We start from the raw sequence: 18,457 nt of genomic DNA on the forward strand, positions 1-18,457 counted from the left end.
CAAACGTGTTTCTCTTCCCTCGTTGCAGAATAGATCGGAAGTGATACATACATACAAATCATCGCACACCTAGCGCTGACAATGGAGATTTTTTATCCCTTTCAGGTGAAATTTCAGATTTTATTTAACTGTCGGGAACTATCGAACTTTTTTTATTTTCCCTGATTCTCTGGTAACATGCATTATTTAATGAATTCAGCCAAGAATGTGGTTGACAACGGTTTCTCTTTGTTATGTTCTTCATACAGTAACACATGATAATCTTTTATTGACTCAAGAGGAGCATTAATTCGATATCTAGTTTTTGTCAGTTTAAAGTATTGATTCGATCGACCAGTGTTTGTTTCCAGACTCATCACATACACAGAGCATGAGTGTTGGTAATAGGCTGCAGATATAATGCCTAGGCTTACGTGACCACAATCAGTTATCATGAAAATTTTCTGAGCGTAGAGCCGCATCACGTTTTAAAAAATATAGCTGTTCCCGACGTTTCGGCCACCAGTCGGTACAGAGGAACGCTCTGCAACGTCGATCAAAATTCCAATAATAGTTATATTTTTTACAGAACAATTCAGCTGTACACGCACAAAATTTTTGTGATATGATCGCAGGTTATTTAATTTATCGACTCAATATACAAAAAGTCGTTTTTGCGAATCAGTGTCATAAGACCATATTTAAGCAACCATAAATAGTTTCCAGTTGAAAAAAAAATACGTCATCTTATTGTCAGAGAGGATGGAACAGTAATGTTGTGCTCTACTGAAAACTCTTTACTCCTTTATTTATTCAAACAGGTCAAATTTGCATTTGAATCACCTCATCAGTCTAGTTCACAACATGAAGTCCTGTTTCTTTGCGCTGACTAAAGTTATCGACACGTCGACAAAATGCCTAATGACGAAAGCGTTGAACAGTCACTGGTGCGCGGATATGATCTGTGAGAGAAAGCGGCGGTTTCTTCACTGGAGATACTCGGAACCGGATCCACTTCATGCGTCACACACATGAGGCTGTGCGTCATTTGAGACCACGAAAACGAAATATCTCGACGCATATTAACGATAGTAGGAACGTAAATTCTCTCGCAAGGACACAGGACATGTCTGTAATTTGGAACTAGTGTGCGAACTCTATGTTCGTTGTCTTGTTTCAGAATTATTGTGTAATATCACTTTCAACTTAGTCGGAACTACGATAGTTCGGAATAAGATGGACAAAGGGAAAGAAGCGGGGGATCTCAGAGCTGAAACTTCGAATGTACAGAATATGCACTCATAAAAAACTAAACTAGGCACACTGAACTCGTACGTGTAGCAATTTCTTTCGCACTTTCGTACGGCGCGCCACAGCATGGTCTCTCCCATCACACCGAAAACGCTGGGGTACCACCCAGATCCATGAGTGCTCAGTCGTGCTCATAACTCACCGCGGTTGGTCGGAACTGTGTCCAAGCAGCGCACGACTCGCGCCCCTATTGCGCTTAATAAGGGTGAGTTCACGTTACCTGGGCGACCAAAAAAGGATTCTCACTGAATACTGACAGTTCGGATGGTGTGGTACATCGCCTGCCTGATGGTGACGGTCACGTGCCGTTTGCTGTTGGCGAACAACAAAATGGCGCATGATCGATCGCTGGTGAGCGATGATTGTAGACTTATCAGGTGAGGTCCCTTTCCATCGCGCTAAAACTGCACAAGAATACCTCAGCCACCTGAACGGTGCTATTTCTATGGTGTGTAATATGCTTTCTGGCGTTTATATACCATTTCGTTGGTTTGTACCAAAGCGTACCTTTCTAGAGTCATCTGCGAAGCGACGAGTTTCCCTGCCATGAACGTTCAATTGCAGCATTCCTGCACCCACGCTTAACTTTGTGTGAGGCTTGATGAGGAGGGGTACGAGCCTGAAACGGTCGCTTCTGAACCCCATAGTCACGAGTTTGTTTTGAGTGATGTAGATGTAGATACGGCTGATCACAGGCGATCGTCGTGTCAAATGGCTCTGAGCACTATGCGACTTAACTTCTGAGGTCATCAGTCGCCTATAACTTAGAACTAATTAAACCTAACTAACCTAAGGACATCACACACATCCATTCCCGAGGCAGGATTCGAACCTGCGAACGTAGCGGTCGCTCGGTTCCAGACTGTAGCGCCTAGAACCGCACGGCCACTCTGGCCGGCTGATCGTCGTGTCATGTGGCGTTGAACTGGCGAATGATTTCTCCACTGTGACCCGTCTATCAGCTGTTTCAGTGAACTCATAGTCAGCGGCGACACCTGTCAACAAGTCGCTACCTACCACAGTTTCTACTGCATGACATAATATCAGTAAGCCGTGTATTTCACCACAAGATAGATATAAAGCACCGTTAGATGTCGGCTCAAGGGATCGGGACACCCCCCCTCCCCCCCCGAAACTCCACTTAAGCCGCTCTTCGTTACTGGCTCAAACTTAAACAACGCAACAGCCTTCTGTATTTAAAAAAATTGACAGCAACTACAAATACTATTTTGCATTTTTAACTTCCTTACACGATCATATTTGTTTTATCTTAATTTCTGCTAAATTTTGTTAGTTTGTTTAACCATTCGTGTACCAAGTGCAACACGTATCGTAGCATTATTGCGATTGAAACAAACGTCTTCGAACGCCGCGAGAGGCTTGAAGTATTCATTACGACATAATCAGGACTCTTTAAATTCGCAGTCAGCATCAACAAGACGTTTTGGCAATAGCAGATGACTCTGGAGGCGGTGATTTTCGGTGAATCAAGGTTCTCACGAAACACCCTTGACACGGTTCCGCGTGAAAATGATCAGTCCCTACCAGACCTTGTTAGAGATGGAATGTCTCACATGTCGGGCACCGAGGACATGGAAGGGACCCAATACGTCGATATGACGCGTCTCATCCCGTTCATTTATCACACTGACGGCCAGTACATTCTCTGGCTACATCCCAAAGTACTGTTCCCTCCTACACAGAAGCTGTCTCTCATTCAGCTGTTCCAAAGTGCACTTTTATCATATCCTCGAGCACAATATTAAGTGTAGCTTCGCAATAAATGTTAAGAATATGCGTCATGCGGAGGTCTCGGACGTCAGTGAGGGAGTCACTTTCGACGTTTCGATCTTATTTGGGTGGTTGACAACTTACGCAAATGAAGTAACGAAGTTTCGAACTCGAGTCCCATTACGATGCTACGCTCACCGACTGGTCTGTGTCACTGTACTGTACTGTACTACTGCTGGGTGAGGCAAGACTATTTCAATCCAAGCGTGTTGCAGTAACGGCTGTTAGTGCGCCTTGAAAAATTTTCTGGCTAAAACACGCTTTCAAAAGAAACATTTTCTGACGAACACATCAATCTCCGTACTATTTTTTCTTTAAAATAGCTGGAATCTGTACATAAGAAAAATTCTTGTTCTTGTAGGATGTGTCTATTTTCTACGCATTCGTCGAGGAAAGTGTTTTTTGTTGTTTTACTATTGTGTTTTATTTTGATGCAATGGATAGTTTCAGATGTTCAGGAGTAGGCACAACATGGATGGGTGTGACTATAAATTAAAGGTCAATAAACATAAACATGGTAGTGCTTTGCCATGCTGGTTTCAAAGGTGCCTTACAATGATTCTTAGTCGAAATTAGCTAATCGCACGATTAAGTAAATATCGCATTACAGCCTACTACGGACCATGTTTACGTTAATGAAGCATCTGGAGGCCGTGGGTCCCCACAAATACAATATCATAAGTGAAATGATTATACAATGATTGGAAGTCATGGAGTCCGGCCATCGAGGAACAATTCTAGTTTTGTAACTCACTTGTCGTGAATTAATGACGGTTCTTCAACCCACAGTGGTCTTTTCATATGTTTCAATAGATTCATCAGCAAACCAATTTCATTCTGTTTTCATTTATTTATTTAGTGTTATTGCATAGGAAAAAAAGAAAGAGATTACATTGATCGGATATATGCCTGAGAGTCCTGTGATGTTATTCGTAAATAATGAAGTTATCTAATTTGTGGCATAGGAAATAAATGATTTGCATTAGTTTATTACCTGCAAGGTAAACAATCGATGAAAAATGAAGTTTAGAAATTACCATACTCTTTCAATCTACACTGTCTCATCTTAGAGGTTTGTGAGACACATTTGCCATGTTCTTTCTTTTTAATCACAGGTAGACGTAAAGAGAGTGGCGATCCTCACTGCATAACTACATCTTTATGATATATCACATTATTTTAACTGAGATTCGAACTCGGTGCCTTTCTTTTCTCGGTTAGTCTTGTTATCGAGTGGGACACCCACCGTCACAGCTTGAGATCCGACAACAAGGGCACTACACGTGAAATGCAAGAATTCGATTCCCAATCCCGTGCCGGCACACAGTTTCACTTTGTCAGAAGGTTTCAGCACGTCTTACTTTACTACTATCTTACTTTCCACGTTTTCTGCTTACCGCTTCAAAGCCTTCTCTATTATTCGCTGTAGCTCTTATTGAAAATCAGAGAAATGGTAGAGATGCAATTCAAGCTAAGAAATTCGTATATATTTATTAGATCGTTACCTGTAGACTGGTGACAGAGCTTCTTCGTAGGATAGATAATCACTTTGTTTGCTTCTCTAGATCGTTATGGACACGCTAAGCTATCTAACCTTGACGCTAAACGAGTAAATATAGTTTACCTTGTTAGCCATGAGAGGGGGAGGGCGAACATATTGAATTTGATGTGCATAGCACACTGAAACATAATGCACGATTGTTTCCTGCATACTTCTGAATCTTCAATTCCCCCAGCCGTTGCTGAACTGCTTGTGGAAGTAAATTATTTCTGTCATTAAACAGGAAAACCATAGTATTATTGTCAAAAATATTTACAGGATTTAAACGGTCAAAGTAGCATGCCTATAAAAGTGAGGAGCGTTTTCCTAAAAAAAAGAGACAGTTTGCACATAGCCGGCCGAAGTGGCCGTGCGGTTAAAGGCGCTGCAGTCTGGAACCGGAAGACCGCTACGGTCGCAGGTTCGAATTCTGCCTCGGGCATGGATGTTTGTGATGTCCTTAGGTTAGTTAGGTTTAACTAGTTCTAAGTTCTAGGGGACTAATGACCTCAGAAGTTGAGTCCCATAGTGCTCAGAGCCATTTGAACCATTTTTAGTTTGCAGATAGCCAGATATTGACGTCGCAGAAAACATTTGTTTAAGAAACAAGATTATTCCATAGCAAATGGGACAAGTCCATGTTCTCAAAAATGTTCAAATGTGTGTGAAATCTTATGGGACTTAACTGCTAAGGTCATCGGTCCCTAAGCTTACACGCTACTTAATCTAAATTATCCTAAGGATAAACACACACACCCATGCCCGAGGGAGGACTCGAACCTCCGCCGGGATCAGCCGCACTGCAGCGTCTCAGACCGCTCGGCTAATCCCGCGCGTTTCCATGTTCTTCGCAGCTACAAATTTAATAGTCATGAAACATATTTAGTGACTAAACAATTTTGAAACAAAATCTCTTCTTCACTTTAGGGGCCATTCTATGAAGCGCAGGGCGTATTTCTTAACGAATTAACAGCAGAAATTACTATTACAGTGGCTCGCTGAGGCCGGAACCGATTGAGCTGTGTAAATAAAGTCAAAAAGTAACTACTGAAGGATTTTGTCTGTTCAAAATGATTTTTGTACTCTGTATATTTAATTTTAGCGAGTGAGAGGCCCTGTTTCTTCGAAGGCCTTGATGCGCTACACTAATCGCAGAGCGACGTAGCCCTCAGCATCGCAGAACCTGTCCCCGTACAGTGTACAGCAGGGGAGTTTTTCACAGGTGCGAGCTGACGCCGTGTGCATGCACTGCTTACGTCACCCGGAGAGCCTCAGCGCCGGAGGTCAAGGCGACTGGCAGAGGAGCCGAGCCAGCTGCGGCTGCCGGCCACTTGCGGGCTGGCGCATCCGCCTTGTGCAGCCGCCGTGCAGCCGCGATGCCTCCATACACACACCGCTCACGTCCGCTTGCCACGCTCAGCGGTTGCCAACGCGCGCCTCATTCAAAAGGCTCCTTGTAGCGATGCCTCGTGAGATGAGTACGAAGCTTTACGATCGTACAGGGCGTAGGCAAAAGTAGCTAGACGGTAGGGGATGGATGCACTGTCTAATCAAAAGCATCTGGGGACACACCCCTATCTAATGCGGAATCGGCCACTAGATGTCATGAGAGGCTGACCTGCCAGCATAAAAGGGGGCGGGAAGACTTGAGTTGTCAGCACAGAAGCAGTAATAACAGGATTGGTCGGTGAGCAGAGTCAGTAACTTCGAACGTGGACCAGTCGTTAGATGTCACCAGAGTAACAAATCCGCCACGGGTATTTCAATCCTGTCAAAGCTGACCAAGTCGGCTATCGGTGATATGATTGTGAACTGTAAACGGAAGGGAACAACCACGGCAAAACCAAGGTCAGGCTGACAGCATATTATGGTGGACAGGGACCGTCGAGCATTGCTGACGGTGGCCGTGTAGCATCACATTACATCAGCACAAAGATTCACTCGTGAATTCCAAAATGCTACCACCAGTCGAGCTGGCACAGGAGGGAGTTAAAAAGAATGGCTTACAGTGGTTGAACAGTCCTCATAAACCATGCATTTCTGTAGCCAGAGCTAAGCGAAGCTTGAGGCGGCGTAAAAAGCGACGGCACTGGACAGTGTATGACTGAAAACGAGTGATTTGGTGTGATTAATCAGAGCCATCAAGGGATCACCAATTTAGTATTGGAGGGCAGCGTGGAGGGTAAAAATCGTAGAGGGAGACCAAGAGATGAATACACTAAGCAGATTCAGAAGGATGTAGGCTGCAGTACTTACTGGGATATGAAGCAGCTTGCACTGGATAGAGTAGCATGGAGAGCTGCATCAAACCAGTCTGAGGACTGAAGACCACAACAACAACAATATAGCCTGTGGCAATACAATGGAAGGGTCTGAGTTTGGGGAATGCATGCCGGGGGAATGAATGCCGTCATTTGTAGTACCAACACTGAAGGGCGGAGAAGGTAGTGTTACGATATGGTTTTTTTTTTCGTGGTTATGGTGCTATACCCTTACTGCGCTTATGAAAATGCTAAACGCGGAACGGTATGAAAACATTTTACAACATAGTGCACAGCGTGTGGTAGGGGAAACAGTTCAGAGTCAATGATTGTATCACAGTGGCAATGCACCCAATCACAAAGTAGTTTCCGTGAGGCAATGGGGGTTCACTCAGCCTCGTGATGCCAATTGAGGAGCTACTCGACCGAATAGTAGCGGCTCCGGTCAAAGAAAACCATCATAACGACCGGGGGAGCGGTTTGCTGACCACACGCCCCTCCTATCCGCATCCTCATATGAGGATGACACGGCGGTCGGATGGTCCCGGTGGGCCACTTCTGGCCTGAAGACGGAATGCTTTGTGAGGCAATAGTTTATTGACAACATTCCTGAAATGGGCTGAGCTCCCAAGAGCTCTTATCTGAACTCTACGGAAAACATTTGGGATGTGTTAGAACGTGTACCTCGCTCCAGACCTCTGCGTCCTACTCGTCTGCTTTCTATGATTCTGGATCTTCAGAAACTCGCTTTCAGACACCGCATTCAAAGTGCTCCTTGCAGAGTATAAGACATCATAAAGGCGAAGACTGGCTATAGCCCATGTTAATGGCCACTAATGTGTGTACGGAAACTTTAGATCACGTAGCGTATATGGATTTCTGGTAACATAAATTCTGAATGGCGTATTTATCTGCCAACATTACACAACCAGTGAGACAACGGAACGTTTCTGTTAACTGGATGGACGTTCTGTCGTCTTGAATACTGTGTTGTGGGGCCTGAAAGAAAATGGCCAGCAGAGAAATGAGTCATTCGCCTTTTTCATTAAAAATAATTTGCAAACTATATCTGTCGACGACATTTAATAATTAAAAACGATATTTATATTATCTGTAATGTTATGGGAGTTAAGTACTATGACCGACACTATCTTTTGACAATTGAAATTTTCATTTTTACTTACATTGTATTATTCAAGTGCTTATTGGTGTGTTCTTTTTTTCAGCGTATGCCGTCGGCTCCAACAGCTTCCTGAAGAATACTGGTAAGATATTTAAAATCCCAAGTTCTCGTAAAACAATTATTTGTACGATTTATTTATACGATCAGCAACACTACAGAATCACGTCATCTTATAATCCGCTTCGCTGGTCAGTGAGGCTACAAAACACGAAAATTAAGTAACGAAACGGATAGAGGAAAGTTACAAAAAGGAATGCGTTGCCATTGTTCGTTCGTGAAGTACAAATAATCTCGTTGTAATGTTACAATTGAGTCTGGTTATGAGCAGCACTACATCATTTTCGAACTCAGACAATAAACTTAACGACCCCTGATTGCGATAATCGATGCAGTCGCTAAGATGTTATACTAGTATTGTCCGTCCCACGGCCTTGATTTAATTTTCGCGCAGTTACTTGCATATTAATACTGGGACGGTTTCTACTAGAAGCACCACTACATGAGACACCACCGACAGAACAGGAGGACGGGAAGGAACCCGCGAAATGAGAGCGTGTACAGCGGCAGTCCGGTTGGTTGCTGTCCTTCACACGGGAATTTGTCGAAATCTGTGTGCACTCGGCAACTTTATGAATCGGGAACTGATAAGCTGGTCCGACCGAAATATACACAGATTTGCCGAAAAACACAGAACTAAGTCAGTCTCTCCCGAGATACCTGCCATGAGTCTCGCCAGCCATCATATTCAAAATCGGTAACAGTGCAACACTAGGACTTTCCCCTTTGCTAAGGCTGATCTTCGAATTCATAGAATCTGCAGATTAATCTCGTTGGATGAGGTTGTCAATTTCCTGCAGACACTACACTGCAGACACTGCACATACTACATTTTATTATAAATGTCGTTTTCTGCCCACACTTGTTAACGTGTAAAGTACCTTGATGGCTGTCTGAACACCGTAATGGGCCGACTGGAGATTGAATGACTTTGTCTTCCGACCAGAAAACCCGTTTACTCTGGCAGTTACGGACAGACACACAATTTAATTTGCAGTTTTTCTTACACAGCATCGTCATGGTCGTTTCTAAAACGCGATTTAAGCATCAAATGTTACAATGAGAAAACAGTGGAGACAGTCACAGTTTCGTCGAGGAAAACTAGTTTAGGGGCTAAGGCTACCTTGAGGAGGCAACTTAACGCAATTTAACTGAGATAACACGAAATGTTTTGCTGGCCGTGTTTGCTTATGAGACTAAATGCCAATGAAGTTCCGAATAAAATAATAGTTCATTCAGAGAAATTGCGGCTAGCAATCATACTTTTCTCATTGTTCTGTTCTCATTCAACCACGGAATTTTTATACTGTCACCGATAAAATAATGCCATTGGTTTAAGTATGAGACATGTGTACAGTGTATTGAAAGTGTTTGATCAAACATCTCGGGGTAAGAGATCACGTCAAGAGGAGCACATCTAGTGAAAGAAAAAATGTATGCTTACGCTTCCCGGCTACTCCGAGCGTCCTTTTGTACGGGTTATGCCCCTGTGAGGCGACATGGCGTAGGATTCTGTGGCATGCGTATGCAATGGGTGTTGCCTACAATCTGGTCATCTGCTCTAAGTGGAAAGAGGTAGGCCGAGCAAAATTAAAGTTACTGATTGACTTCTAATATATCGTTCGTCACTTAAGAGAAATTCTTAAGATCGTCTTGTTGAAAACGACTCTGTCAGTTCACTGAGATAGGTAGTACACAGCACACCTGGTTAGTGGACGCTGCTAGTTTGGTGAAATCTCGTCCTACTAGGGCCGGCGAGTACTAAAGAACACGCAGTGTCGCTAGGAAGCGTCAGTGAACAGTTCCTCTCATACAAAATTTGTTCCAGGTGACTGGTTTATCACCCTAAAAGTTTCACAGAAAGAGTTTAAAACACTCCATATTTATCTTTAAATGACCATTGAATAAATTCTCTTCTGTTTGCAAAATACAGCCGGAAATTATATAAAGCTGGTGATGAAAAGTCTTATTTCCAGGTATTCATGCCGAGGTTCAGTCTCGCAGCTGAATATTTGGTTTGCAGTGACAATGCGCTTGAGAGTACACTTTTCACAGTGTTATGACAAAGTCCAAACCACAAAAATTGCAGATGACAGACGGCACCAGAATATTAGCTGTAATGTAGGCGGCAGAGACCTACATGAACACCAGTATGTGCTATTTAGAAAGTAAATAAAACCACTGATGACGGTGAAACTTCCCTGAAACTAGTGTGAGTGAAAGAGCAGAAAAATAATGCTTGCTCCAGGCAGAACTCTTTTCCAAAACACACTCATTTGCAGGCTCTGTTATTATGGGCAGAGAAGACTTCACCGAATGGGAGAGAAGGGAGGGAAGACGAAGGAAGACTAGTGGGCATTTTCTTTTTTAGCAGCGACTAGATGAGTCATTCATTGGAGAAGTCAGTATAAACTACGTTGGCTGTAAGAATAGCCACCGGAACAATGGGCACTGCAGTGCGGTGAGTCACGCCGGTAGGAAGACGAGGACCGCCCACGCACGTACGACACGGGGAGACGCGTGTCCGGTTTGCGGGATCAGCGGCGACGGCGGCCTACAAACGGCGGGGCCCGCCCACCCAGCCAGCCAGCCATCGCTGCCCGCGAGCTTACGGGAATCGGAGCGCGGCGTGCAGTTACAGGGTGGGCGCCTGCAGCACTGCAGGCGGGGCGACACGGAGCCCCCTAACGGTTCGCCTGTACAGTGTGGCACCTCACTCGCCGTAAACATCCGCCTACTTCCGGCCGACACGGAAATTTGCGAGCGGTACCCAATGGGGTCAAGCACGCAGGTTCAGCTGGAGTTCCTGGTCGTTTAAGGTTCAGTACCTTAAAGGAGTAAAAGCTGAAGAGGTGCTAAGAACTCGTTCAATTGAAGAAGCTCGCTTTTTTGCTGTTAATTCTGAGTTCAAAATTTTGCGTATAGAAAAACGTTCAAATGTCTGTGAACTCCTAAGGGACCAAACTGCCAGGTCATCGGTCCCTAGACTTACACACTATTTAAACTAAGAAAAACACATACACCCATGCCCGACGGAGGACTCGAACCTCCGGCGGTAGAACCCCCGCAATCCGTGACGTGGCGCCTCAAACCGCGCGGCCACTCCGCACGGCTTCCCTTACAGGGGAGACAAAAACTTGAAAGTCGCTTGCTCGGTGCCAGCGGATAAATACGATATTGCACGACCTGTGTTATTTCAAATCACAATGCAATACCCCTTTTGACATGCATGCAGGCACTGCGGCGACTAAAGCCGTCATGAAATATATTAAATATATTCGCAGTTGCGACTGTGGACAACCATCATCTGTATAATGGAATGATGACAATGAAATTTTTTCCTTCAGCACAATGCCAACCTAGTAATCTACCGACGCCGTTTCCGTTAAACCGTACAATACAGAATATGCACCAGGCGGCTGCCTTCTATGACGATGGTGTTTGAAATTTGGTATAACGCTTCGACAAATGTCAAAGTCGGAGCGGCGACTATTTAGAGAAGTATCTGGAAAGTGTAGCTAATTCTTGCAAATAAAATGTTTCTGATTTTCACTGTGGTTTCTATTTAGCGACCGATCGGAACTTACTTTCAGGACACCCCTCGTATTTTGTATGAGCTGTAAATAAATATTTGCCACTATTAAAGTTCCAACCCTCGTTTATATATAATTCCATCTTGCTATGTCCAAAAGGTCCCAATTACTCAGTGAGCGCTAGGTGTTGGCACTGAAAAGTACCAGTACCATTACTGGTTCTTTCTTCATTCAGGGAGGTAGTATTTTGCACTACGTTACAGCGCAAACTGCCCAACATCCGCCCTTCGCTTTACCTGCCCAGCCACTCAGGGCCACGTGGGTCTTGCCAAGATTTCTCACAGTGTCCCTGAGGACCAGCGAACCCCTGTGCTGCGGATTCTCACAATACGGAAGGTGCTCGGCTGAAATTCTATAACACAAAGGAGGAAGGAAGGGGGCGGTCCACGTAAGTCACAGCCCGCCGCTTTGTTGACCAGAAGAACATTTATTTCCACAAAAGAGAGGGTCGCTTCACCCTGGACGCCAGACGCCGCAGGTAGCCGTGTGCCCGTGCCGCGGCAGCAGCGTCGAAAACAGGCAGGTTTCCCCCTACCGAGCCATGTAGCAGGAAAATTCCAAAATGTGGTAGGCCGTGTTGCGCTGTCGGTGTATCAGCAGAGTCTGTTTACTTTTATTTTCGTTCGTTATAAGATAACATTTGCTGCTGCCAGTCACAATTTTTCTTTATTTATTTTCTGGACGACGCTTATCCGGAAATAATACCCATTATCAAGGAGTCTTATCCATTCTGTTTTCCACCAGTTTATAGACTTTTAAGTGAAAAATTATTTTTGTTCTTATTAATGAATTTTTGTGTTTCTGCATACGATTCCTCGTCTCGTCGTCCAAGATAGTATATCGCTGGTTCGAGTCCATCTCACAGCGCTTGTTTTAGGAGTTCTTCTGAGTTTTGTCGTTTCTCTTCTAGGTGAGGAGGAGCTAGAGTGTGCTATGAATTCTTCCTGCTCTTGTGATTGCTCTTATTGTACCAAAAAAAATGGTTGGATTGTTGATTCAGGTTCAAATCAAATGGCTCTGAGCACTACGGGACTTAACATCTGTGGTCATCAGTCCCCTAGAACTTAGAACTACTTAAACCTAACTAAGCTAAGGACATCACACACATCCATGCCCGAGGCAGGATTCGAACCTCCGACCGTAGCGATCACGCGGTTCCAGACTGAAGCGCCTAGTACCGCACCGCCACACCGGCTGTTGATTCAGGAATTGAGCTTTGAGGTACATTTATACGTATGGAAAACACAACGCGAAGCCATTATAAATAAAACAAAAAGCTGAAAGAGTAACTTACAACTATTTCCAGATTATCACCGAGACCCATTGTCGAAGTAAACTATACACGTTTAAGTCGCTTTTGTGGTGTTGAGATAATAATCTGAGGACGGCTGATGTTGCTGTGATGCAGGTATTGCATAGTTAATCTCACCTGTCAGCAGAATTAAATCAAAGGATCTGCTGAGTCATACTTGGTGATGATTGTCGATCGTCATGCAAAATTGAGAAAAAAAAAGGTTTTTGAAAATATTACTTAGTATTAATATTCTATTTCCTATAATATTTGGATAACAAAATGATATAAAATATAAATAAAATGAAAAATTATGACGTCACAAAATGCATTTTTTGTCTACTAAGTTGTGAGCTGCTGTATAATCGTGTTGCCGTTTCTGTGAAATAAACACGAGCAGTTTGTAATTACCGAAGGCTGTTTTCCTACAGTTAATGGCGTGTTCGGAAGCTATTTCTGCGTCCAGACTTCTTGTTTTCCTCTTATGAAGAAACTTACAGGTGCTGTACACACTTCACAGTCCACAGTACAGTTGTTAAGGTGTGCGCCGGCCGAGGTGGCGTGGCGGTTCTAGGCGCTACAGTCTGGAACCGCGCGACCGCTACGGTCGCAGGTTCGAATCCTGCCTCGGGCATGGATGTGTGTGATGTCCTTAGTTTAGTTAGGTTTAAGTAGTTCTAAGTTCTAGGGGACTGATGACCTCAGAAGTTTAGTCCCATAGTGCTCAGAGCGATTTGAACCATTTTTTGTTAAGGTGTGCTGTGAACTATCAGCCGTGCAAGTGGTGTGTGATACGTATGAGTTTCTACAGAAGAGGACAACGAGAAGTCCGTAAGTAGAAGTGTGTTCCGAAACTGTCATTATCTGTAGAGAATACACACCAGTAACTACAAAACTGCACGCGTTTATACCAGAGTAAAGCACGAGAATAAAACAGCAGCTCGTGTCAGAGGACACGGAGTTCGCACTTGCTAACAGGAATCGTTTGCCGAAAATTGTTGTGCAGAACATAAATAAATGAAACTCGCTACTGGCAGTGGGAAATGTTATTTTATAGCCGACATTTCACAGTGTTTAAAATAAAACTTTATTTTTACTTCAGCACGAAGTCTGGCAGCTCTTTTCGAAGGCAGATGCCGTGCAGAAAACACTCTTGTCGTTAATAGTGTGTGCATAGTTTGCGACTAACTTCTGGCAGTTTCTAAGCCGTATAGTTCCTTACCTCTACTGCGACCTCACACAGTACTCTCGACGTAATCATCCGCCCCCATTATTTTCCGCCGATTCATTGCACTGTCTCAGATGACCTCGGTGCCAGCAAAACATTACAATTTTCCTCCTTCTCCAACATATAATTCCTCCTTTGTAAACAATTTCCAGACATACGAAGGGGATGCGATAAAAGAGGTTGGCAGCGGGGCCGTTAGATTTTCCCCGTATATCTTACGGCTGTGGTTTTGAGTCTAGCACACTTTTCACTTAAGCGTTATACCAGTCGATGATTGTCACTTTAAGGAGGTACGAATCACGCATTTAGCCACCTCCTGTTATTTAGTCGGCGTCTGCAGCTACAGCGCTGGTCTCGGTACGCTGTGACCTCTGCAGCGGCTCGACTGCTGATCAGTAACTCCATCCAACCTGCGACCGCCGCCGGAGAGAAAGCTGGTAACCGATCGCTGGTTTCCCCGGACCGCGGAGTCGTACTCGCCGCCGCCTCTGGAGCGTTACGTAAAGCGTAAAGCGGTCCGCACTTCGCAGGAAGCCAGCAAAATAGTCGTCCTGTCCGACTGCCGTGACTCACCGGCGGCCATACCCACATCTCATCTGCGCATACGTGAGCTCCAGCCACCAATCTCCGCCTTCTGATTTGCGGAGGCTGTCATTTTCAGTCCCGTTGCGTGACTCATACTCCAAATATGTATGGCGCAAGTACTGTGGAACGCAAAGTGTTGAACACTCCTTCTCGCTCTATCTTTGGATTAATAAATTACATATTATCTCAGTGCTTCACATTACGTCCTATTTATCTTTACTATCACAAATAACTTTTTGTCCAGAAGCAAAATGTAAACCAGCATGAGTATCTTTCTCGTAACTTCGATGCGAAGATATGAACAGCAGTACATTCTTTTTAAACAGCACCTTTTTTTTACTTGGTAATCTTCGTATCTACTTCTTCTCCTCAAAACGTGTTCAAAAACGAATCACAGCATACCATTTACGTAAACTTAATGTTATTAAAAGCGTAATAAAACATTTGGCTCTTGTCTACTTATACACGGCGCACGGACTAGTCCATTTATTGTACTTGGCAAAGAAACAGAAACGCGAGGACAGTGCTCACCGGTCAATCAATCGACTGTATCCAGCTGAAGGCTTCTGTGAGTACACTGTACCAGTGCTTCAATACCAAAATTTTAGGTGCCGGTACGCACCCTGCACTACCGACACCCGGCCATAAACATCAATAAGTTTCGATTTTTCGAAACGTGCGATAAAATTTACGATGAGAAGTCATTTTTTTATAAAATATTGTCCTGAAATTCACGTTCTTAAAACGTAATTTCTTACAATCAAAACAATAAAACCACAAGAGTTAACAAAAGCAAAAGCTGCTATCCCCAGTTCCCATGGCAGTGTCACTTTGCTCCTTGGTTCTGTTCGATACGTATCTGCTTAAGTCGGTAGTCTTCGTGATTATGATGTCACGTTTTCAACTGCTGCTACCAGTCACAACCTTCAAACAGTTCAGACAACATTCTTTATTTCTCCTTGAGACACATAAAACGAGACGTCGGCATACTACTAGATCCCTGAGGTTGCTGGCAGTCATAAACAAAAGGCGTTATGTGCCGATCACAACTTTGGATCGAAGCTCATCTTACCTCTTGTACACAGTACACACACACACACACACACACACACACACACACACAAAATCCTCGCCCCACGCCTCTGCCCGCCGCTTCACGTTGGACACCATCGTCACGCTCACTAGTGCCGGCGTAGTGGCAAATTATAGTTATTTGCCGATTTAATACACATCTACCGTTTTAAACCTCCGGTGCCGACTTGGTCCAGAAAGTTAACTTCCCTGGAAGGTGGAGAAACGCCTTACGATATACACCAACGAAGAGAAGATAGAAGAAATGCAACTCATCTATGGAGATTTCAAGTTAGCGGAACAGTAATTGCAATAATATATTTTTATTTACAATATGAAAATTCGTGTAATGCCAACATCAGCAAGTCCCCCCAAGTACCTACACTACGTGCTAGCAGCAAAAAAAAAAAAAAAAAAAAAAATTCAGTTTTGGTTACGTTTTTTGCAACGTCATGCTTACGTAACGTACAAGGTGACAATTATTGAACTACATGAAAAAATCGTAAATTAGTTACAAACTGCGGCCTGCACACACTTTATTCAGCATGTAAACGTCACTACAGACATTTGGATTTAGGTTAGGACGTATTCGATATGCCTGCCATTATTGGCGATGGTGTGGCGCAGACGAATAACAAAATTCTGCATGACCCGCTGAAATGTCGGAACATCGATGCTGTCGATGACCTCCAGAATGGCTGTTTTAAGCTCAGCGATGATTTTCAGGTTAATGCTGTACACATTGTCTTTAATATAGCCCCACAAAAAGGAGTCACATGTGTTCTTATCCGGAGAATATGGCGGCGAATCGAGGTCTATGCCAGTGGCCTCTGGTTAGCCCAGAGCCTGAATGCTGTCCCAAAGTGCTCCTCCAGGACATTAACTACTCTCGTGCTTCAATAGGGTCGACCTACGTTTTCCATGAACCACATCTTGTCGAAATCAGGGTCGCTTAGCATAATGGGGATGAAATCATCTTCCAAAAACTTTACGTGCAGTTCGGTAGTCACCGAGCCATCAAGGAATATCACACCGATTATTCCATGACTGGACTTTGCACCCAACACAGCCAACCGTTGAGAGTGAAGAGACTTCTAGCTCGCGAAATGCACATTCTCAGCACCCCAACTGCCCCAATTATGCTTATTGACAGACCCATCCAAATGAAGTGGGCTTCGTCGCTGAACCAGACCATGCGCTTGCGCATACTAATTCCCAACATGCCTTGCGGCCAACAGTGCAGTTTGAACGCCCTAATTCAAACAGTTCAGAAGTTATGACGATTTTATTTCATATAGTTCAATAATTTTCACCCTGTAAATTGTACGCAGTGATACTTTTGTGAAAAGACCTTGAGGAGAGGAAGTGGATAACCGACCACAAACTCAGGATGCCGTTTAGAAATGACGTATCGCAATACACATTCGAACGAATAGCGACCCTGCACGCGACGCGCTGAGGGAGTAATGCGCTGGTGGAAACTCTGCGTTAAAGAATATTAGAAGGCTCTGAGCCTTATCAGAGGCGCAGTGTCGTGCGAAAGCATGACATTTCCGTTTTAATTTGATTTTTGTCTCCAGGGGACGAGCAACAGTTGGTTAAAGACGCCTCCCCTGAAACGGATTTTGTAATCTGCTTTCTAGTCACCAACGAGCGCACATAAAATAGTGGCTCAGTGGATTAGCACTACAGTAATCCCAGTTAATTTCACCTGACAGTTAATTCGAATAATAGTTTCGTAAAATCTAACCTTATCCGTCAGTTAGTTAACTAATAGAAACGGACAGCACCAGTACGCAGTGCTTTAGATTTAGTTCACGATCCCATCAGTCATTGTGACTGAGATTTTTCACATTCTCTGCACCACATCAGGTTGGCACAGTTCAAGTATTCTTGCTCTTGTCAAGAGTTGCTAAAGGAACCAACATATCCAGTCTGTATTTCCACAGTTACCTTGTCACTTGTTTAAAATGATGCAGGAAGAGAAAAGTTCATTCCGCAGGTGATTGAGAGGTAATTTGTAAATCCGTGTGAAAGGAATGATAGCGCTACGGGCTCCCCTCTACAGATGTGATTCCACATACGCATCAATAACGCTACGTTATGTTCCATTTGTCGAGCTGGTTGTACGTGCGTACAGAGCGACGGGGTTTAACGGAAGCAGTGCAGCGTTGGGGGGACGGCAGCGGCGTCTGTCGCTGCGCTTTGTCGGCGATCTGGAGCAACGCCTTCTAGATGTCTGGAGGCCGCCCAGTGCCGCCTGTCCTGGCGTCTGACCCTCGCCTGCAAGGATACAGCACGCCGCGCTGTCCCGAGAAACAGCCAAGCCCGCCCAGTCCGTCGGCTCCACGAGTCGCGTACAGTGCCTGCCGGAGCCATGAATACCGAAGCTACGAGCACACGTGCAAGGGTCTTATTGTCCGTGTATATGTTGTTGCTGTTGTGGTCTTCAGTCCTGAGACTGGTTTGCTGCAGCTCTCCATGCTACTCTATCCTGTGCAAGCTTCTTCATCTCCCAGTACTTACTGCAACCTACATCCTTCTGAATCTGCTTAGTGTGTCCATCT

The 18,457-nt window shown here is 44.3% G+C and overlaps 1 protein-coding gene across 1 annotated transcript in view; it reads left to right on the plus strand.

Moving 5' to 3' along the window:
* Positions 1-18,457, plus strand: part of LOC126236649 (sushi, von Willebrand factor type A, EGF and pentraxin domain-containing protein 1) — a 485,510-nt gene that overhangs the window by 35,131 nt on the left and 431,922 nt on the right. The window contains exon 2 of the mRNA XM_049946110.1: positions 8,109-8,147. The gene's annotated coding sequence lies outside the window, so the exon portion shown is untranslated. The remainder of the gene's footprint in view (positions 1-8,108; positions 8,148-18,457) is intronic.

This window comes from Schistocerca nitens, chromosome 2 (assembly GCF_023898315.1).
Source record: "Schistocerca nitens isolate TAMUIC-IGC-003100 chromosome 2, iqSchNite1.1, whole genome shotgun sequence".
Taxonomy (NCBI): domain Eukaryota; kingdom Metazoa; phylum Arthropoda; class Insecta; order Orthoptera; family Acrididae; genus Schistocerca; species Schistocerca nitens.